This window comes from Cyprinus carpio, chromosome B13 (genome assembly GCF_018340385.1).
Source record: "Cyprinus carpio isolate SPL01 chromosome B13, ASM1834038v1, whole genome shotgun sequence".
Lineage (NCBI taxonomy): Eukaryota > Metazoa > Chordata > Actinopteri > Cypriniformes > Cyprinidae > Cyprinus > Cyprinus carpio.
The window spans coordinates 11,675,349-11,691,266 of NC_056609.1; positions in this window are offsets into that span (position 1 = coordinate 11,675,349).

Sequence of the window (15,918 nt, forward strand, 5' to 3'; positions counted from 1 at the left end):
TTTTCAACCACAAAGTTAAAGAAGGATTATTGCATTTTTTGCACTGCAAAGCTCCATTTAAAATGGCAAATAAAAGGCTTTCTATGGACAATAGGAATGCATGTTGGAAATTAATAACTTCCCCTTTGAAACAAAGAGGAGAAGTGAGAGTAGCTTGCACACATGCAATACTAAGACAATAGAACATAAACAGATTTTTCAAATGTGCTTTAAATCTAAACAGATCACAGCTTCACACCAGCTGATGTTTGAATTTAAGTTTCAGAAAAAACTTGACAGAAAAGCTCCTAGTTTTTTGTTTGATCTAGAGTCTCCTGACTGACAGTGTGTTCTTTCTCACACCAAATTTTCAATAGATCTCACGCGAGATCATTATTAACAATGATCATGTCATATGGGGAACGGATGATTTTCCTAGGCTCAGTCTTATTTTTGGTGATTTCTGGACAAGGACAGAAATATACCATGGAAAGACCAACACAATATAGTTAATAAAGTTTATATTTATGTTTAAAAGCTAGGTTCTCAGAGAATACTGTTTGTTTATGCAGGCCCAGTAATACAGTATTATTTATATTAAGCTATAGTATTATAAACATGCAGGGCTTCTGAACTTATTTTGTATTAATTTGGCTTATGTCCTGCTGAGATTTTCCCAGAAACCAAAATATTATATTATATTAGTTATTTTAGAATATAGTATATTAGTTATTTTAGAATTTAATATATTAGTAATTTCAAAGTTAAAGTTGATTCAAGGTAAGGGAAAATGGAAATTCCATAGAACATAGTTTTGCACTTTTTTAGCTTGACTTTAGTCTTTATCCCTTCCAGGGGACTTGAACTGAGTCTCTAGTGGTCACCATGTGGAACGCCTTCAGCGTGACTGGTGTCTGAAGCACATGTTTAAACACGACAATAACATTGGCCGGCGACAGCCCATGACGTCACTACCAGCATGACCATAGTGTGCTGATCCGTGTGACATGTCCCCGTTTTCTGACACCTGACGACACATATGATCTTTGCATGTGTGATCTTTGTGATGCCTTGCGTCCGTTTGGGTGAGGAGGATGCACGTGTTGTCCTCGAGGAGGCAGCATGTATTTATTTTGAGCTTTTACTATGAAATAGTAATCGTTTGTCTCTCTTTTCGAGGGAGGAGAGACAGCCATTGGTTCCCCATGGTTCAGGACCTGCTGCTGCTAATGCATGGAGGAAAATGAAATCATGGAGTTCTCAGGTGGACCTGGCTGAAGAGTTTTAATAGGGTCTTTCTTTTTACGCTGTTCAGCCTCGAATGAGAGTGAACTGCTGGATGAGGATGTGCTGTTCCTCACATCCTCTGACCTAGTGGCAAATGCTCTGCTGGACTCCTACTTTGTGTATGCAGAGCTACTTGAGGTTTTGGAGCCCGCCATGGTGAGGCTGGACTTGCCGTGAAGGTGAGTCAGGGAGGAAGTCACTCAGGGTTGCTTGGATGAATGCTTCTTTTCTGGCCATAACCCTCCAGATCAAGTGAGCCTTCCGTTCCTTCCCAATTTCCATGTTGAGATCGAGAAGGCTTTTTAAACTTTTTGGCATTTCCATTTAGACAGTGGTCGAGAAGTTTAAGGAGGCAAAAATGTGCTCAGCTGCCTTGAAGTCCTTCATCACTCGAAGGCCCAGGTCTGAGCCCTCGAGAGATAACGGACTTGAAGGCAGCTGAGCATGAGTCAAAAAGAAAGAAGCAAGACTTGAGGGAGGTGATTCAGACAAGGTGCTCTCAATGCTCTTGTAAGTCCCCTATGCTGGACCAATGATGTTTTTGGCTGTTTCTATCTACATAGAGCTGCCTGTTGATAGTCTGAATCTAGGTTGACTCCAAGTGTGGTTCCTCCAACCATGTCTCCAGAAGATATTTGCAAGCCTTAAAGGGGTCATATGATGTTGCTAAAAAGAACATTATGTTGTGTATTTCGTGTAATGCGATGTGTTTATGCAGTTTAAGGTTCAAAAAACAAATTATTTTTCGCATAATGTACATTATAGTTGCTCCTTTATGCCCGCCGTTCTGAAACGCATAGATTTGTATAAAGCTCATTGTTCTGAAAAGTACGCTGATTGACCAGCTATCCAGTGCATAGTGATTGGCTGATACGGAAATGTTACGCCCCTTGTTATGCCATGTCCCAGTGCGATGAGACAAAAGCAATAAAACCCATTACAAACGAGGCATTTGTTGCATCCAGTGGGGACATAATTACTGATTATAATGACTAATACTGTCTTTTTACGCGTTGCGTTGTGTATTGCGCCGCATAAACATAAAACCATGTCTGCATTTGTGATCGGAGAAAAGACAAACAACAAGCACTACTCTACACTGCTTAAAACTCGCATATGAATCATCAGTGGCAAATTCTTTAAATATAAAAAACATGCTTACAGGCTGTCAGAAGTGCCAGACTGTCCTTGCAAAGTTGGAACTGCCCCACTTTATAGAAACAGCCTTTGAGCACAGACACATTGTAGGCTACTCTGCCAGGTTCAGGAAACAGTCCTCCATAAAATGTGCTGCACACATCTGAATATTTGGGTTGAACTGTTCTGGAATAGTGTTGTAAATACAACTTGACCACTGATTTCTAGTTGCGTCCTCTTTTGGAAGGCAAAACAAAGTAGTTCTGCTTTCACAATGAAACACACAGGGTCACACATGGCGGGCTTGAGTGAGGGGAAGCCGGCGGGCTAGAGTGAGTGGCAGGCTTGGGTGAGGAATGGCCGGCGGGCTTGAGAACGGTGCAGCCAGCGGATTTGAAAAAGGAGTGGCCGGCGGGCTTGCGGTAACCACATGTGACGACCCCGGGCTGGACTTCGCTTCATCCTTGGTGAAAGCCAATCTGGCGATCCACAGTGCAAAGTTGATGTATTTCCTCAGCAACCAGCAGGGATCAGCTCTAGGCATGACGAAGCGGATATCGTCGTCTTTTGGAAGGCCAAACAAAGTAGTTTCGCTTTCACAATGAAACACAGCATCTCCACAACATGCCGGCAGTGGCAACAACAATACTACAACGAGAATAAAAGTTACACCTTCTTTCTATGTGTGACCATTTAGGCGGTGTTATGCAAATCTTCCCACACTGTGACGTAGACATGTGGGGGCGTGTTTAAACGAGCCGTTTTAGGAGGGCGTGGACAAATCTTAACTTTTATATAGAATATCTCTTTGGATTTGAGACTTTAGTCTTTGGAACTTTACAGATCTTCTTTATGCACCAAGAGCTTGTAACACTCCAAAGAGAAAGGAAAAATTGAAATCGCATCATATGACCCCTTTAAGATCTGTACATGGGAGCTACAGTGGGTGAGTAAGATCCATTTCATTACCTAAGGTTATTAGCCTCCATTCTCATCTCTGTTACTGCTAGTATTCTTGCATCTCATATGTATGTTATGCTTACCTCTTGCAGCACATCTGGGTTTCAGCATGAATGTAACAAAGTTTGTAGTCACAGGAAGAAGGAGGCGGGAACCGGCGAACATTCAAATAAAACTTTAATAATAAAATAAACACAAAAGAGCACAAACAGAAACAAAACAAAAAATAAAGTCCAGGCCTGGTCCTCTCTCGTCCTTCACTGTTGTTACTCCTCCTTTTATCCTTCCGGAGCTCCTCCATGGGACTCGAGGCTGGTGAGTGGTGCAGGTGTTGCTCATTTTCAATTACTCCACCAGCCTAGCTCCGTTTCCCACGGCTCTCTGCCCTACCCCACTCTTCACATATTTATTTACAGAGGTATATGATGTTACACTCGTCTGTGTGTGAAGACGCTGCAGGCAGCAGCACACCGCAGCGCAAATCCATGATTGAATGTTTGGAAGTGAAGTAAACTTTAACAGATTACCCCTGCTCAGGGAGTAGGGAGCAATGAACATGGTGAAATGTGCAGGGATCATATCAATCGAACGCAGTTCATGCACGTAGCTCTCTTCTAATGGGCTGGTCATATGAATCAGGTGTGTTAATTAAGAGAGACATAAAAAATAAGCAGAGCAGGGGGGCGCGAGGACTGGGATTTGGAACCGCTGCGGTAAGGGGCATAACATTTCCGTCACATGCTTGAGGCATTCAGCCAATCACAACGCACTGGATAGCTGGCCAATCAGAGCACACCTCACTTTTCAGAATGATGAGCTTTGTAAAAATCGTCACGTTTCAGAAAGGCAGGGCATAGAGGAGAAACAATAATATACATTATGTTGAAAATAATGTGTTTTTTGAACCTTAAACCGCATAAACACATTGCATTACACCAAATACACAAAATAATGTTCTTTTTAGCAACATCATATGACCCCTTTAAAAAGAAGGGTTATGATCAGGCAAGAGGTAGGACCTGCTTAAATATCGGAGCACCTTTCCAGCAGTGGAGAGAACTCGAAGAGTGGGAAGGCCTGGAATCAGATGCTGAGGTTGCGTTGTTACTTCTTGATAGGTGAGTAACTTGTCTGTGTTGGCTTTTGTTTGAATGTGCTTGTGTGTCATCTTTGCTTGTTTCCACAATTGTTGTTGCCATGGTAGTGTACGTATGTGTGGGGTGGAGATATCAAAATAGGACGAGGTCCTGTTGGGTAATGCCGAGTAACTCCTCTCCTGGACGTTCCGCTCTGCAGTCATGACAGGTTGTCATACTCCTTGTTATACTGCCCATAGGGCCTTAGGGTAGAACTGGTGAAACTCCCCTCTCTCTTAGAGCAATCTTGAGTAAATCTTTTCCCCTGAGGTATGAGTGTGATGGTACTCCCTTCATTACTAAAGGTCGTTATTAAGAACTCGCTATGAGGAGCCCTATCATGTGCATAAATGGCTTAGAGTCCCAAGTTGCTGCTACAACAGGTTGCTAGGCCCTGGACTGGGCTCCCTGGTATACTGTCTTGAGGTTGAGCTGGCATTGCTTCCATTAGTCAAGTCAAGTCAAGTCACCTTTATTTATATAGCACTTTTAACAATACAGATTGTGTCAAAGCAGCTTTACAGTATCAAAAAGTAATCAAAATAGTGTGTCAATAATGCAAAAGGACAATAGTAAACACTCAATTTTCAGTTAAAGGCAGTTCATCATTGAATTCAGTGATGCCATCTTCCAGCTCAGTTCAGTTTAAACAGTGTCTTTGCAATCAAGTCGATGATATCGCTGGAAATTAAGTGTACCCAACTAAGCAAGCCAGAGGTAACAGACAAGGAACCAAAACTCCATCGGTGACAGAATGGAGAAAAAACTTTGGGAGACACCAGGCTCAGTTAGGAGGCCAGTTCTCCTCTGGCCAGACGAAACCAGTTGGTTATAGAGCTGTAGTCAAGTCCAGCTTTGTTGAGTCCAAGACAAGTCCAAGACCAGGACTAGTCGGGACCTAGTCAAGACCGAGTCCAAAGAGGTTAGAGTCCAAGTCAAGTCCAAAAGTTTCGAGTCCAAGTCAAGACCGAGTCCGAATGAGAGAAAAAAAAGGATCCTCTTCAAAGCCACATACTTAACTATTGATAATGTATGTGATGCGAAAGACAGCATATCTCCTATTCTAAGAAAATCAGTTTACATTATTATTTGTAATTATCAAAAAGCATGTGCAAAGTAAAAACTTTGTAGGACAGGGGTCTCCAAACTAGATCCTGGAGGGCCAATGCCCTTCAGAGTTTAGCTCCAACTGGCCTTAACTGGAAGTTTCTAGTGTGTCTATTAAGAGCTTGATTAGCAGTGTGTTTAATTAGGGTTGGAGCTAAACTCTGCAGGACACCGGCCCTCTAGGACCGAGTTTGGAACTGTAGGATCAAATTATTTTTTTATGTACTTTATTTACATTTTATTTACTTTATAATGCTGCTGTTTGCTGACATCATGTCTGTGGTCAAAAATTAAATGATTGATGCCTTTGCGCAGTGCACACACGCAAAGGGATAGAAGGGATACATTTGGCGCTACTGGGCATGCACACATAAATACAGCATAATTTTTGTCACACTGTACAATATTATTAGTATTTCATTATTGTAAAGGGTAAGTTTAAGGCTGTGGTAGGTGTCGACATTAATAAAACACAATCTCACAGGTAGAAAATTAAATTAGAAACATCTAAACTTTTCAGAACGCAGCAAGTGCACCGCTGGTGATGTGACAAGAATCAATAAATCAGCTTCATCCTTTCCCGTAAGAAAAAAGAAAGCTAAACCAAGATGGATAAACAGCTGATCATAGCTGTACAATGATAGCCATTTTTTAAATAAATTTAGTAGGAGAGCTACTGCAAGGGATTTTTAGTGCTGGAAATCCATTTATCCTTTGCTGAAACTTCTGTGTCTTCATGGAGAGCAGGTCATGGTTGCTTAGCAACAGCAGACACCACGGGAGTGCAAGCATAGAGCGCAGGCTACAGAGTGCTTTGGAAAAAAGGAGAAAGCGTCGCGCCTAGTGTTTTCCATGCGTTTTCAGGCGCGACATGCAAATGTGGTTTTCTTTTGAAGGGGAAAAAGGCATATTGCTGGATTCGGTCAAGACCGATCAGAACATTTGGCGAGTCCAATGACCAAGTCCGAGTGCAAACACCAATGAGTCCGAGACAAGTCCGATTGCAGCAAAGTCAGATTGTGTAGAGGACTCATCTGGTTCCTGTGGTCTTGTCCTGATGGCCTTCTAGGTGACAAGGTCTTCACTGGGGATCTGGGGCTTATCTAATTGTCCTGGTCTCTGCTGACATTCAGGGCTGCAGAGGTCATCTCTAGGTGCTGATCCACCATCTGGGCTGGATACGGACTGGATCCGGGTGACTGCAGTGACCATCTGATCTGGATACAGACTGGATCTGGTGGCTACGGTGACTTCAGAAAAAAAAAACAGACTAATATTAGCGTAGATGCCATTCTTCTTATAATGTAACAAGTACATTGATTGTTATTGAAAGTGTTCCCGGTTCCGGTTGACTTAATTGATGCAGACTAACAATCCTTTAATGGATTTGAATATTATAAACATATTAGTGTGTTATGTGTGTAGTGGACAGCACATTCCAGGCCCAGTTTATGGTGGGGACACTCTCAGACCACAATAGTGGACAAAGGTTTGTTACATTTTGATTGGATCTTGGTGGACTAACAGAAGTAAACTGTCCAACGCGATCAGATAAAGATGCCAGGACAACAGCCAGACACTTCTTAGAGGGCAAGAAAAAGACCTTTGGTATAAAGCCTGGGAAGGACAGGACTTCCTATTGGTCAAAATGCAGTTTCTGCCCTTCACCCACCAACAGACTGATTCCTCAGGTTTTGGCCTGTGACCGCCATAAAAATTCCTTAGGGCCTCTGGACGCAGCAGAAGTGTGTGAAACAAAGAAAGAGATCACAGAGTTCAATTCAAATCCATTTATAACTATGTTCTCAAACTTTAAACTGTTGCAAACTGCAACACAAACATCTCATATTTATTCAGAGAAATAAGTATTCTCAGTGACAGTGATGTGTGGTGCAACATCTTAAACAATCTCAGCCGTTAATGGACTAATGAATGCATGCATGACAGTTCAATCTTTTTCCATCATGTTTGGATTTAATGTGTTCGTAACATTGCCAAATGTATTCTTGTTGTGATTTGGAAAGTGAGAAATGCACTGGTAAAACATTAGGGACACTTTTCTAACTTTGTGTTTGGTAATAAGTTCCACAGGAAGAAAGAAGGGTGGACCACACCGTGACCCCCACTCTGATGGAAACAGCCAATCACAGCCTGGAAACAGAGAAGCACCAGATTGTAATCTCCTCCTCATCAGAAAGAGATAAAGGTACCTTCCCAATAGACACTCCTTGTTCTGAGTCTCTGGCTTGTGTGTTAGGAGATAGAAACTGATGCAGTATGTCCTGAGTCTCCATTCTAGTGAGACAAAGCAGATTGACCAAGTTCTGAGCCCAGAGAGGCAGAAGACACACAGACATTTGCAACAAGGTAAGGAACGTAAATATCACTTATCCAAATCTCTTCCAGAGACCTTGGCATTTTTGTATATTATCAGTATATGATTTTTCTAATTTATGTTAGATGTTATATAGCTGATTGCAGTTGATAACAAATTATCTTTCACGTATTTGTTTGATGCATAATAAGGTTCTTCACCTTATTTGTTTTAGAGTAGCAACAGTTTATCTTTCCAGATAACGTAACTCTGATATAGTAACACCCAACATAATCACTGGCATTTTATGCATCTTATGCACTTTATTCCTTTTTTCGTTTATGGTATTCATTTAGCAGGTGTTGATTACTCTTGTATATCTTTTGTTAATAAAATCTGTTTTATTACACTTGTGTCTTCCTGGTGTTGATGATACAGAAAAAGGTTCTACAAGTTAGAGATCCCACCAATCTTTCTTATATGATGTACTCATAACCACACCTTAAGTGACATGTGATCCAAATAGATTTAAACTGACAGAGTGTGTCTGCCTCCCGAACAATGTTAGGTACGTTATTCCAGAGTTTGGGTGCTAAATAGGAAAAGGATCTGGCACCCGCAGTTGATTTTGATATTATAGGTATTATCAAATTACCAGAGTTTTGAGAACTTTGAGTCACCTTTTATTGCATCAATTATTGCGCGTCTTTTTGATTAGCTGTCAAATACATGAGTAAAAATGAAAAGAAGCAGGTCTATTCAATCCTACCTGGATGCTTTTTTATCGAAGAAATTAAATATCAGTCTGAATCAGGAGAACAGGAGCAGCAATCAAAAAAAAAAAAAAAAAGGAGCAGCAATCAAAAAAAAAATTAGGACTATAGCAGAGCTTTAAGCGAAACGTCATCTGGGACTACAGTTTCAATTAAAAATCCTAGAGAGAGCGTTTCACCAACCAGCATTAGCTGCAACCCAGTAGATGATATAAGCAAAACTAAAAATTAAGCTCAGCGGGAACCCCAGCTATTAAACCTTCTGTCACAGAATGGGAGACGATTTTCGTCAAACACCCCCCAACCTTACCACATCACAGAAAAACTGAAAATTTTTTTTTTTTTTTTTTTTTTTTGTGCAAATCTCCTCTGGACTAGACACTTTTTAGGCACTCACTGCTATGTGTACATAATCCCACATAAGACTCAAATATGTATTTACATGCTCGTGCACTACAAATCATCTTGCACTGTTCCCCAGCCTGCTGCTTGACTTACGATGTTTCTCTTTGCACATGTATAGTCTATATATTTTTCTTTTTCAGTCTTTGTATAGGTAAATATTTATATATAGTATATTCATATTCAGAATCTGTCAGTATGTTAGTTGTGTATAGGTGCAGTGTTTATGTGTAGCATTTGTATAGTTTGTATTTTGTTTTTTTAGTTTATGTATAGGTAGACAATTATACGTAGTATTTAAAGTCAAAATCTGTCAGTAGGTTAGTTGTGTATATGTACAGTATTATGTGAAGCATTTATATAGTCTGTATTTTTTAGCTTATTTATAGGTAAACTTTTCTATATAGTATATTTATAGTCAAATCTGTCAGTAGGTTAGTTGTGTATAGGTTTATACTGTTTTACTTCATTGTTGTATATCAACAATTTTATTTATGTATTTATTTATGTAGCACCGTGGTCCTGTGAGGCATGACATTTCATTCCACTTTAAGTCTACACATGTAGCGGAATGACAATAAAGCTCAACTTGAACTTGAACTTGTAACCATGTGTAACCATATCTATCTATCTATCTATCTATCTATCTATCTATCTATCTCTCTATCTCTATCTCTCTCTATCTCTATCTCTCTCTATCTCTCTCTCTCTCTCTCTCTCTCTCTCTCTCTCTCTCTGTCTGTCTGTCTGTCTGTCTGTCTGTCTGTCTGTCTCTCTCTCTCTCTGTCTTTGTGTCTGTATGTCTGTATGTTAAGGTTATAAAAATCAAAAATACCAAAAGTAAGTTAAAGTAAAAATAAAAAATGGGCCTTTTCTGTTTCTTTTTTCTTTTCTAGATAATAAAGAATATGGAGTACTCATGTTCTGGGAGATGCCACATCAAGCAGATTGAAAATGATATTTTCTTCAATGTAAAGAATTTTGACTACTTTGATTCTCACTGGAAACTATACATATTTTGTGGAATTAAAATGACATCACTGAACTTCGAATGTTGGTGTTTGTTGGCGTTTATGTGATCAGCATAAACTATTCTTTGATTAGAGCTTTTATGTGGCATTTACCCACATGCACGTTTAGCTACAAGCATAAATATGGTTCTGTGTTTGATTTGGCCACTGTAGTAAAGCCATGGTTAGTCTTCGTTATGGTCTTGTAGTTTTGGCAACAGATATTTGGCTACACTCATTCTATGAAGACAAAACTAACGGTGCTATACAGTCAGAAGTGATCACCATAGATCTGCAGTCTAATCAAATAATCCCTTTGAGGACTGTAGTATCATTTGGTAGATTGATTATATGAAAACCATGGATATGTATTGTGTGTGTATAAAGCTTTTATTAATACCATTTCTACTATACTCTTACACTTTCATTTTCTTTTACACTGGCATTTTGTTAATCACATTCAATCAGGCTCAAACAGCTTAACTGCTAAAAACAAAACAGCACTTAGACCGTTAAAAACTATAGATATGTCTTTCTTCTTCCTTTCCTTCCAAAACACACTAGTCATCTGTCTGCATTTCTTTCACAAAACAACTTGCTAGAGTCCAGCTATTTTAGCTTCAAAAAATTCATTAAGACAGCCAAGATTTCAGTTACAAGAAGATTGTCTGTGTCCAACTTATCTCATTCTTTTCTCAACATTCATACAGCTGGGCATAATTGCTACTGTGGGCAGTTATATATTATATTCTCTTTCAAGTTCTCCCTGAAAGGATAGATGTCTGAATCACACCAACTTACTGTTGGGGTAGCCCAAGGTTCAGTGCTGGGCCCCCTACTTTTCTTGACTGGATGAAAGACCATTATCTCCAGCTCAAATTGTCGAAGAACTCTTTCTGATATTGGTTATTTCGGATCACTTCATCAACTGAGCACAACATCACCTTACAGCTAGCCTCCTCAATAATAAGGCCATGTGTCCACAAAGGCATTCTTTCCTGAGTCCTGTGTATTTTTTCAGTTGTTGCAAATCACAGTGCCATGTATTTAAACAGCCCAGCATTGTGACTAAGTGCTGTGCATCTATTTCATGCTGAGCGCTGCAGATCTGGCTTTTTCTCTGGTTGCTGAGAGTTAAACATATTCAGTGGCTATACAGTACATTTGAAGAGACTTTTACAACACCAACTATTTCTATATCTGACATCCTTGGACTACCACAATATTAATGAAAAATAATGCTTGGAGGAACATATACATGCACACATATTTTATTACAATTCGTCTATTCAGAAATGTACTTCTTCATTCAATATCTATTAAATTAAGCACATTCTTTCGCTTATAGTTCCCCATTGTTGAAACCCATGGTATTTGTTCCTCATAATTAATGACCTCTAAGGCATTCACATTCGCATTTTTATCATTGGCTGAGATCACCTAAGATGAATTTCTTTACCATAAGTGCTTTCATGATTTATTTTTTCATAAGTGTTGGAAAATTGAGCACAAAAAAAAAAAAAAACATTTATTACTGTTGTGAAATTTGTTCATTTGTTCGTTCATTCATTCAGATTACCAAGAAACCTCAGATACATACCATCCAGTATACCTTCCTCCTTTCAAACTCTGGATTTCAGTTTTAATGTTTTGAAGCACTTACCAGTTTTGTTTTTTTTGCAAGTGTAGTGTCGTGTCTGCTGCCATGGATCTGAGGGATCACACTCAGTCTTGGGGTTTTGTTTCCAGAAGATAGACTTTATTTCAGAGAGAAATGAAGCCGAGATGTTCTCTGCGAGAAGATCTCCAGAATGTTATGTGGTATCTCCTTATATACCATACACAGGGCGTTCCCAATATTCCATAATTTTCCTTAGGCTTACAATTCGATCCCCAGAGAGAAGGGGCCCCCTATTTGGTCTGGTAAGGAGAAAGGCCCTTTTGTTGGTCTCCCCAGATGTTTCTCATCTGGGTCTGGACATTCTGGTCACGTAGGCATCTTTCTTCATATACTACAACCATAGGATTATAATGGAATAATAACTATAGACATATATGGCTAAATTCACATTGATTTACTAGAAAATCGTATTATTAAAAAATCTTCTACATTTCCCCCCTCTGAGACTTAGTAAGTCTCATATTTGATTATTTTTATTCAGAGTGCTACTCCATAATCCAGTCTTATTAGTTAACACTACCTAGTGACTAAATAAGTCACACTGTATTATTACCAATGATTAGATTATGTAATTTCACTCTGGGGAGCAACAGGACCAAACATCTCCTTCCACAGTTGACTAGGAGGGAGTAAAAGATCCAGCCTCCCTAAACCCTTTCTTTAATAGAAAACAATGTTATAAGCGTGAGCGTGTAGTTGGTTCAGCACTTGCCTGTGGTTGTCACAGTTGTGTATAAAGGACATAAAAAATACATACAAAACATAACCCATTGAATATCACAAGATTATAATAATTGATCTTCAGCCCAGATACTCTATGTATCGTTGAGGGCCACCCTGGGCAGAAGTTATGCTAGTACTTACACCCAGGGTATGGTTCATCTTTAGACCTCTTCATCGTCCTTATTAGAGTCACTTGAACTATCATCAAAAGTTTGTTCATTTAAGTTCAGTTTGTTTAGCCATCCTTCATAATATTCCTTTAGGCTCCTCTCGGTGATAATTTGTTGATTATTTGGGACTTTTATCACTTCCATTTGCTTAGCTGTAGCGTTGACGATTAATGTTCTTAATATAGGTAATACACAACAAAATAATAATCCTCCTATTCGTATAGCAACTCCCAAAAAACATTCTCAGTTTAGCAAACCATGCTCCCCATGCTCCAAATTTCAAATCAATCCAATCCCAGATTTGTTTGTCTCGTCCGGCATTTGTTGTAACTTCAGCTCATAATATTTTAATTTTAGTCATAACTTCACTAAAAGCTCCCCCAGGGGCAGTATTATTGGGTATAAAAGTACAACATTGATCTCCGAACATAACACAGAGACTCCTCCCTTTTCCGCCAAAGGCCAATTAAGAGCCTGTCTGTTTTGCCATGTCATTCTACTTGTTGCGTGTACTTGGTCTCCTAACAAGGTTAACGCATCATCAGTATAGTTAATGAATCTTTGTTGATTATAATAAATGTAATTAATCCACTCTGCATTTTTTTTGGTGTGATCCACACAAATATTGACTCAATAACCTTTTTATTTCATCTCTTGCCTTGAATTCATTAGGAATTCCTCTCGGTTGTCCAATTGAGTCTAAATAAACATTTGGGTCTGTCTCGTAACCTCTTTTAATTCTGTTGTCTTCCCTACTTGTGCTTGATTCTGTTCCCCATTGTGCCATGTTAACCTTCTTGAAGTAATCGTACTCTTACACATATACCTTTCCATCCTACTGGTAAAGAAGGCAGTAATATCTCACCTCCTCAGATCCAAAAGAAATCTGCTATTATTAATGATTGGTCTTCATAAATTTCTATTGAAGGTAATACAATAGTTTGATTTTCACATTCTTTAGGCGTTATTTTACTTCCGTTAGTTGTTCTGAGTGCTAACAGTTCTGGAGCTCTAGAAGGAATTCCTGATTTCCAAGAATTTTTCTTATCTATGTACCAAATAATAGCACATTTTCTTTTAAATTTGCCCACTTCTTGTGTTCCTTTTGGTTTATGGACACACTGATATTCCTGTTTATAATCTATGCTATACAATTTTGGAATCTCTACTTTCGTTTTTCAATTTTTATATTTTGGCTAACATCTGAATACTGACACCAAGATCCCCAGAGTGGTCTAAAAAATAATCTGTTAATTTAGGATTTCCCAAAAATCCTAGACATTCAGTAAAACAATATGGTCTGGTAAAATCTGTTAAATGATAAAAGTTTCTCCCAAATTTGGCACATTCTTGGTAGTCATATGGATTTGGTATGGCTGTTACTTTGTTTAACGGAGATTTGGAGCACAGTAAGCAATTTTCTTTTCCTGTTTCTCTAGCAGTAAAGGCTGCCCATTTATACCATTCATTATTTTGGGCTGTATCCCATAATGCATAAATATGATTAATGTCTTCATCACCTTGTACATCATAATCAGTGTTTCTACGATTTTTGATTATCGTTGGTTCTGTTGGATTGATATCATTGTCACTTTTGTTCAAAGGTTGAAAAGTCAATTGAAGGGAAGTCAGATTGCTTTCCATTGGTTGAGTTTGGGTTTGCATTATTAAATGCATTAGGCATAGGATGGTCTTCAGACATGTTTTGAGTTTGTTTGTGTGTCTTCTCCATTTCGTCTGACAGGAGGAAAGGTGCTCCTTGTGGATATTTCTTTGTGCTCTCGTCAGTTTGCACTTCATCATGTGTCTCTGATCTTTCCTCGTTACTCTCTCCTGCATCATCTGGTTGTCTGTTTTCTTTTCTTTCTGCCTTTCCCGTGGGAACTCTAGTACAGTGGTTTAGATGATACCAGGTTGTGCTTCCCTCCACTTGGACTGCTGTTGGAGTAGCTCTCACCACTTTGTAGGTTCCTTCTCTCCTGGGCTCATTCCACTTTCTCCGGAATACCCTCAGATATACTTGGTCACCTGGAACAACTGGACAGGCAGTCTCCAATTCCTCTCTGGGCTCTTTTATTTTTTCCTGTAAATAGATAACTTTATGCATAGCAGTTAATTTCTTCATATTATATCGAAGTTTCATTTATAATTGCTCTAGAGGCAGTCCTTTGCAAGGACCTTTACAATATGGCACATGCATGGGTCGACCCGTAAGCATTTCATGCGGTGTTAAGTACATGTTCCTGTTAGTTTTCATGCGATAGCTTATTAGTGCAAAAGATAAAGCATTAATCCAATTAAATTTAGTACTTTGACATATTTTGTTTACTTTGGCCTTGATAGTTCTGTTTAATTTTTCTTATCACTTTGTTCTGTTTCATTTGTTTAATTTTCCTCATAATTTTCCTTATCAATTCCCCCCTCGCGCAATGGTCAAAACCATGCGCATCTGCAACAAGAATATTCATAAGTTAAGTAGGTGCAACAATGTTTCCTTCATGTGTACGCCAGATCTCTTGTTAGTCTTTTTTAGCTTCCCTTCTGTTACACATTTATTGTTCATAGGGGCCTGCTTGTTGTTTAATTCGAATTATATAATCCAATTGAGTTTGAGGTTCAATATGTACTACAGGTGCTAATATGGCTACCTGACACCCTAAAGCTTTTTTATCTTCAAAATCCACTGTAATATATCCCTTAATGACACTGTTTACCTGTATATGTAAACAAATACCTTCTCTCTTCTGCAAGCAGCACACTGTACTAAACTGAATAAAGATCAGTTATGGTAAAATATTTGGCATCAGTAGGGACATTCATCAGTAATTTGTGCAGGTTTGGAACTTCAGCTGGCAAATGTTCTATTATTTCATTTATTATTTATAAGTCTTTTTCATCATTCGTCCTACATTTTTTTGTTTCCCAATTTTTTCTACATATTATGCAATATGTCGCACAGAATTAGTTATTAAAAATATTAATTTTAACAAATTCATGATCTGGTATTTATAGCTGCTCCGTTTACCTGTTATGATGTACTTGGAGACACAATTTGCTGTCCTTTTGTTTTCTTTCTGCCATTTTTGTTCTATTTTCTCATCTCTCTGTTAATCATTTATCATTGTGCATTGAAATTCTGATTTTAGTAGCTGTGCTTCAGGAACCTGTGCTTCAATAAACTTTCCCCATTTATTGACTCACATCTTGTTCTATCTGTCCTGTCCAATAGACATTTGGAT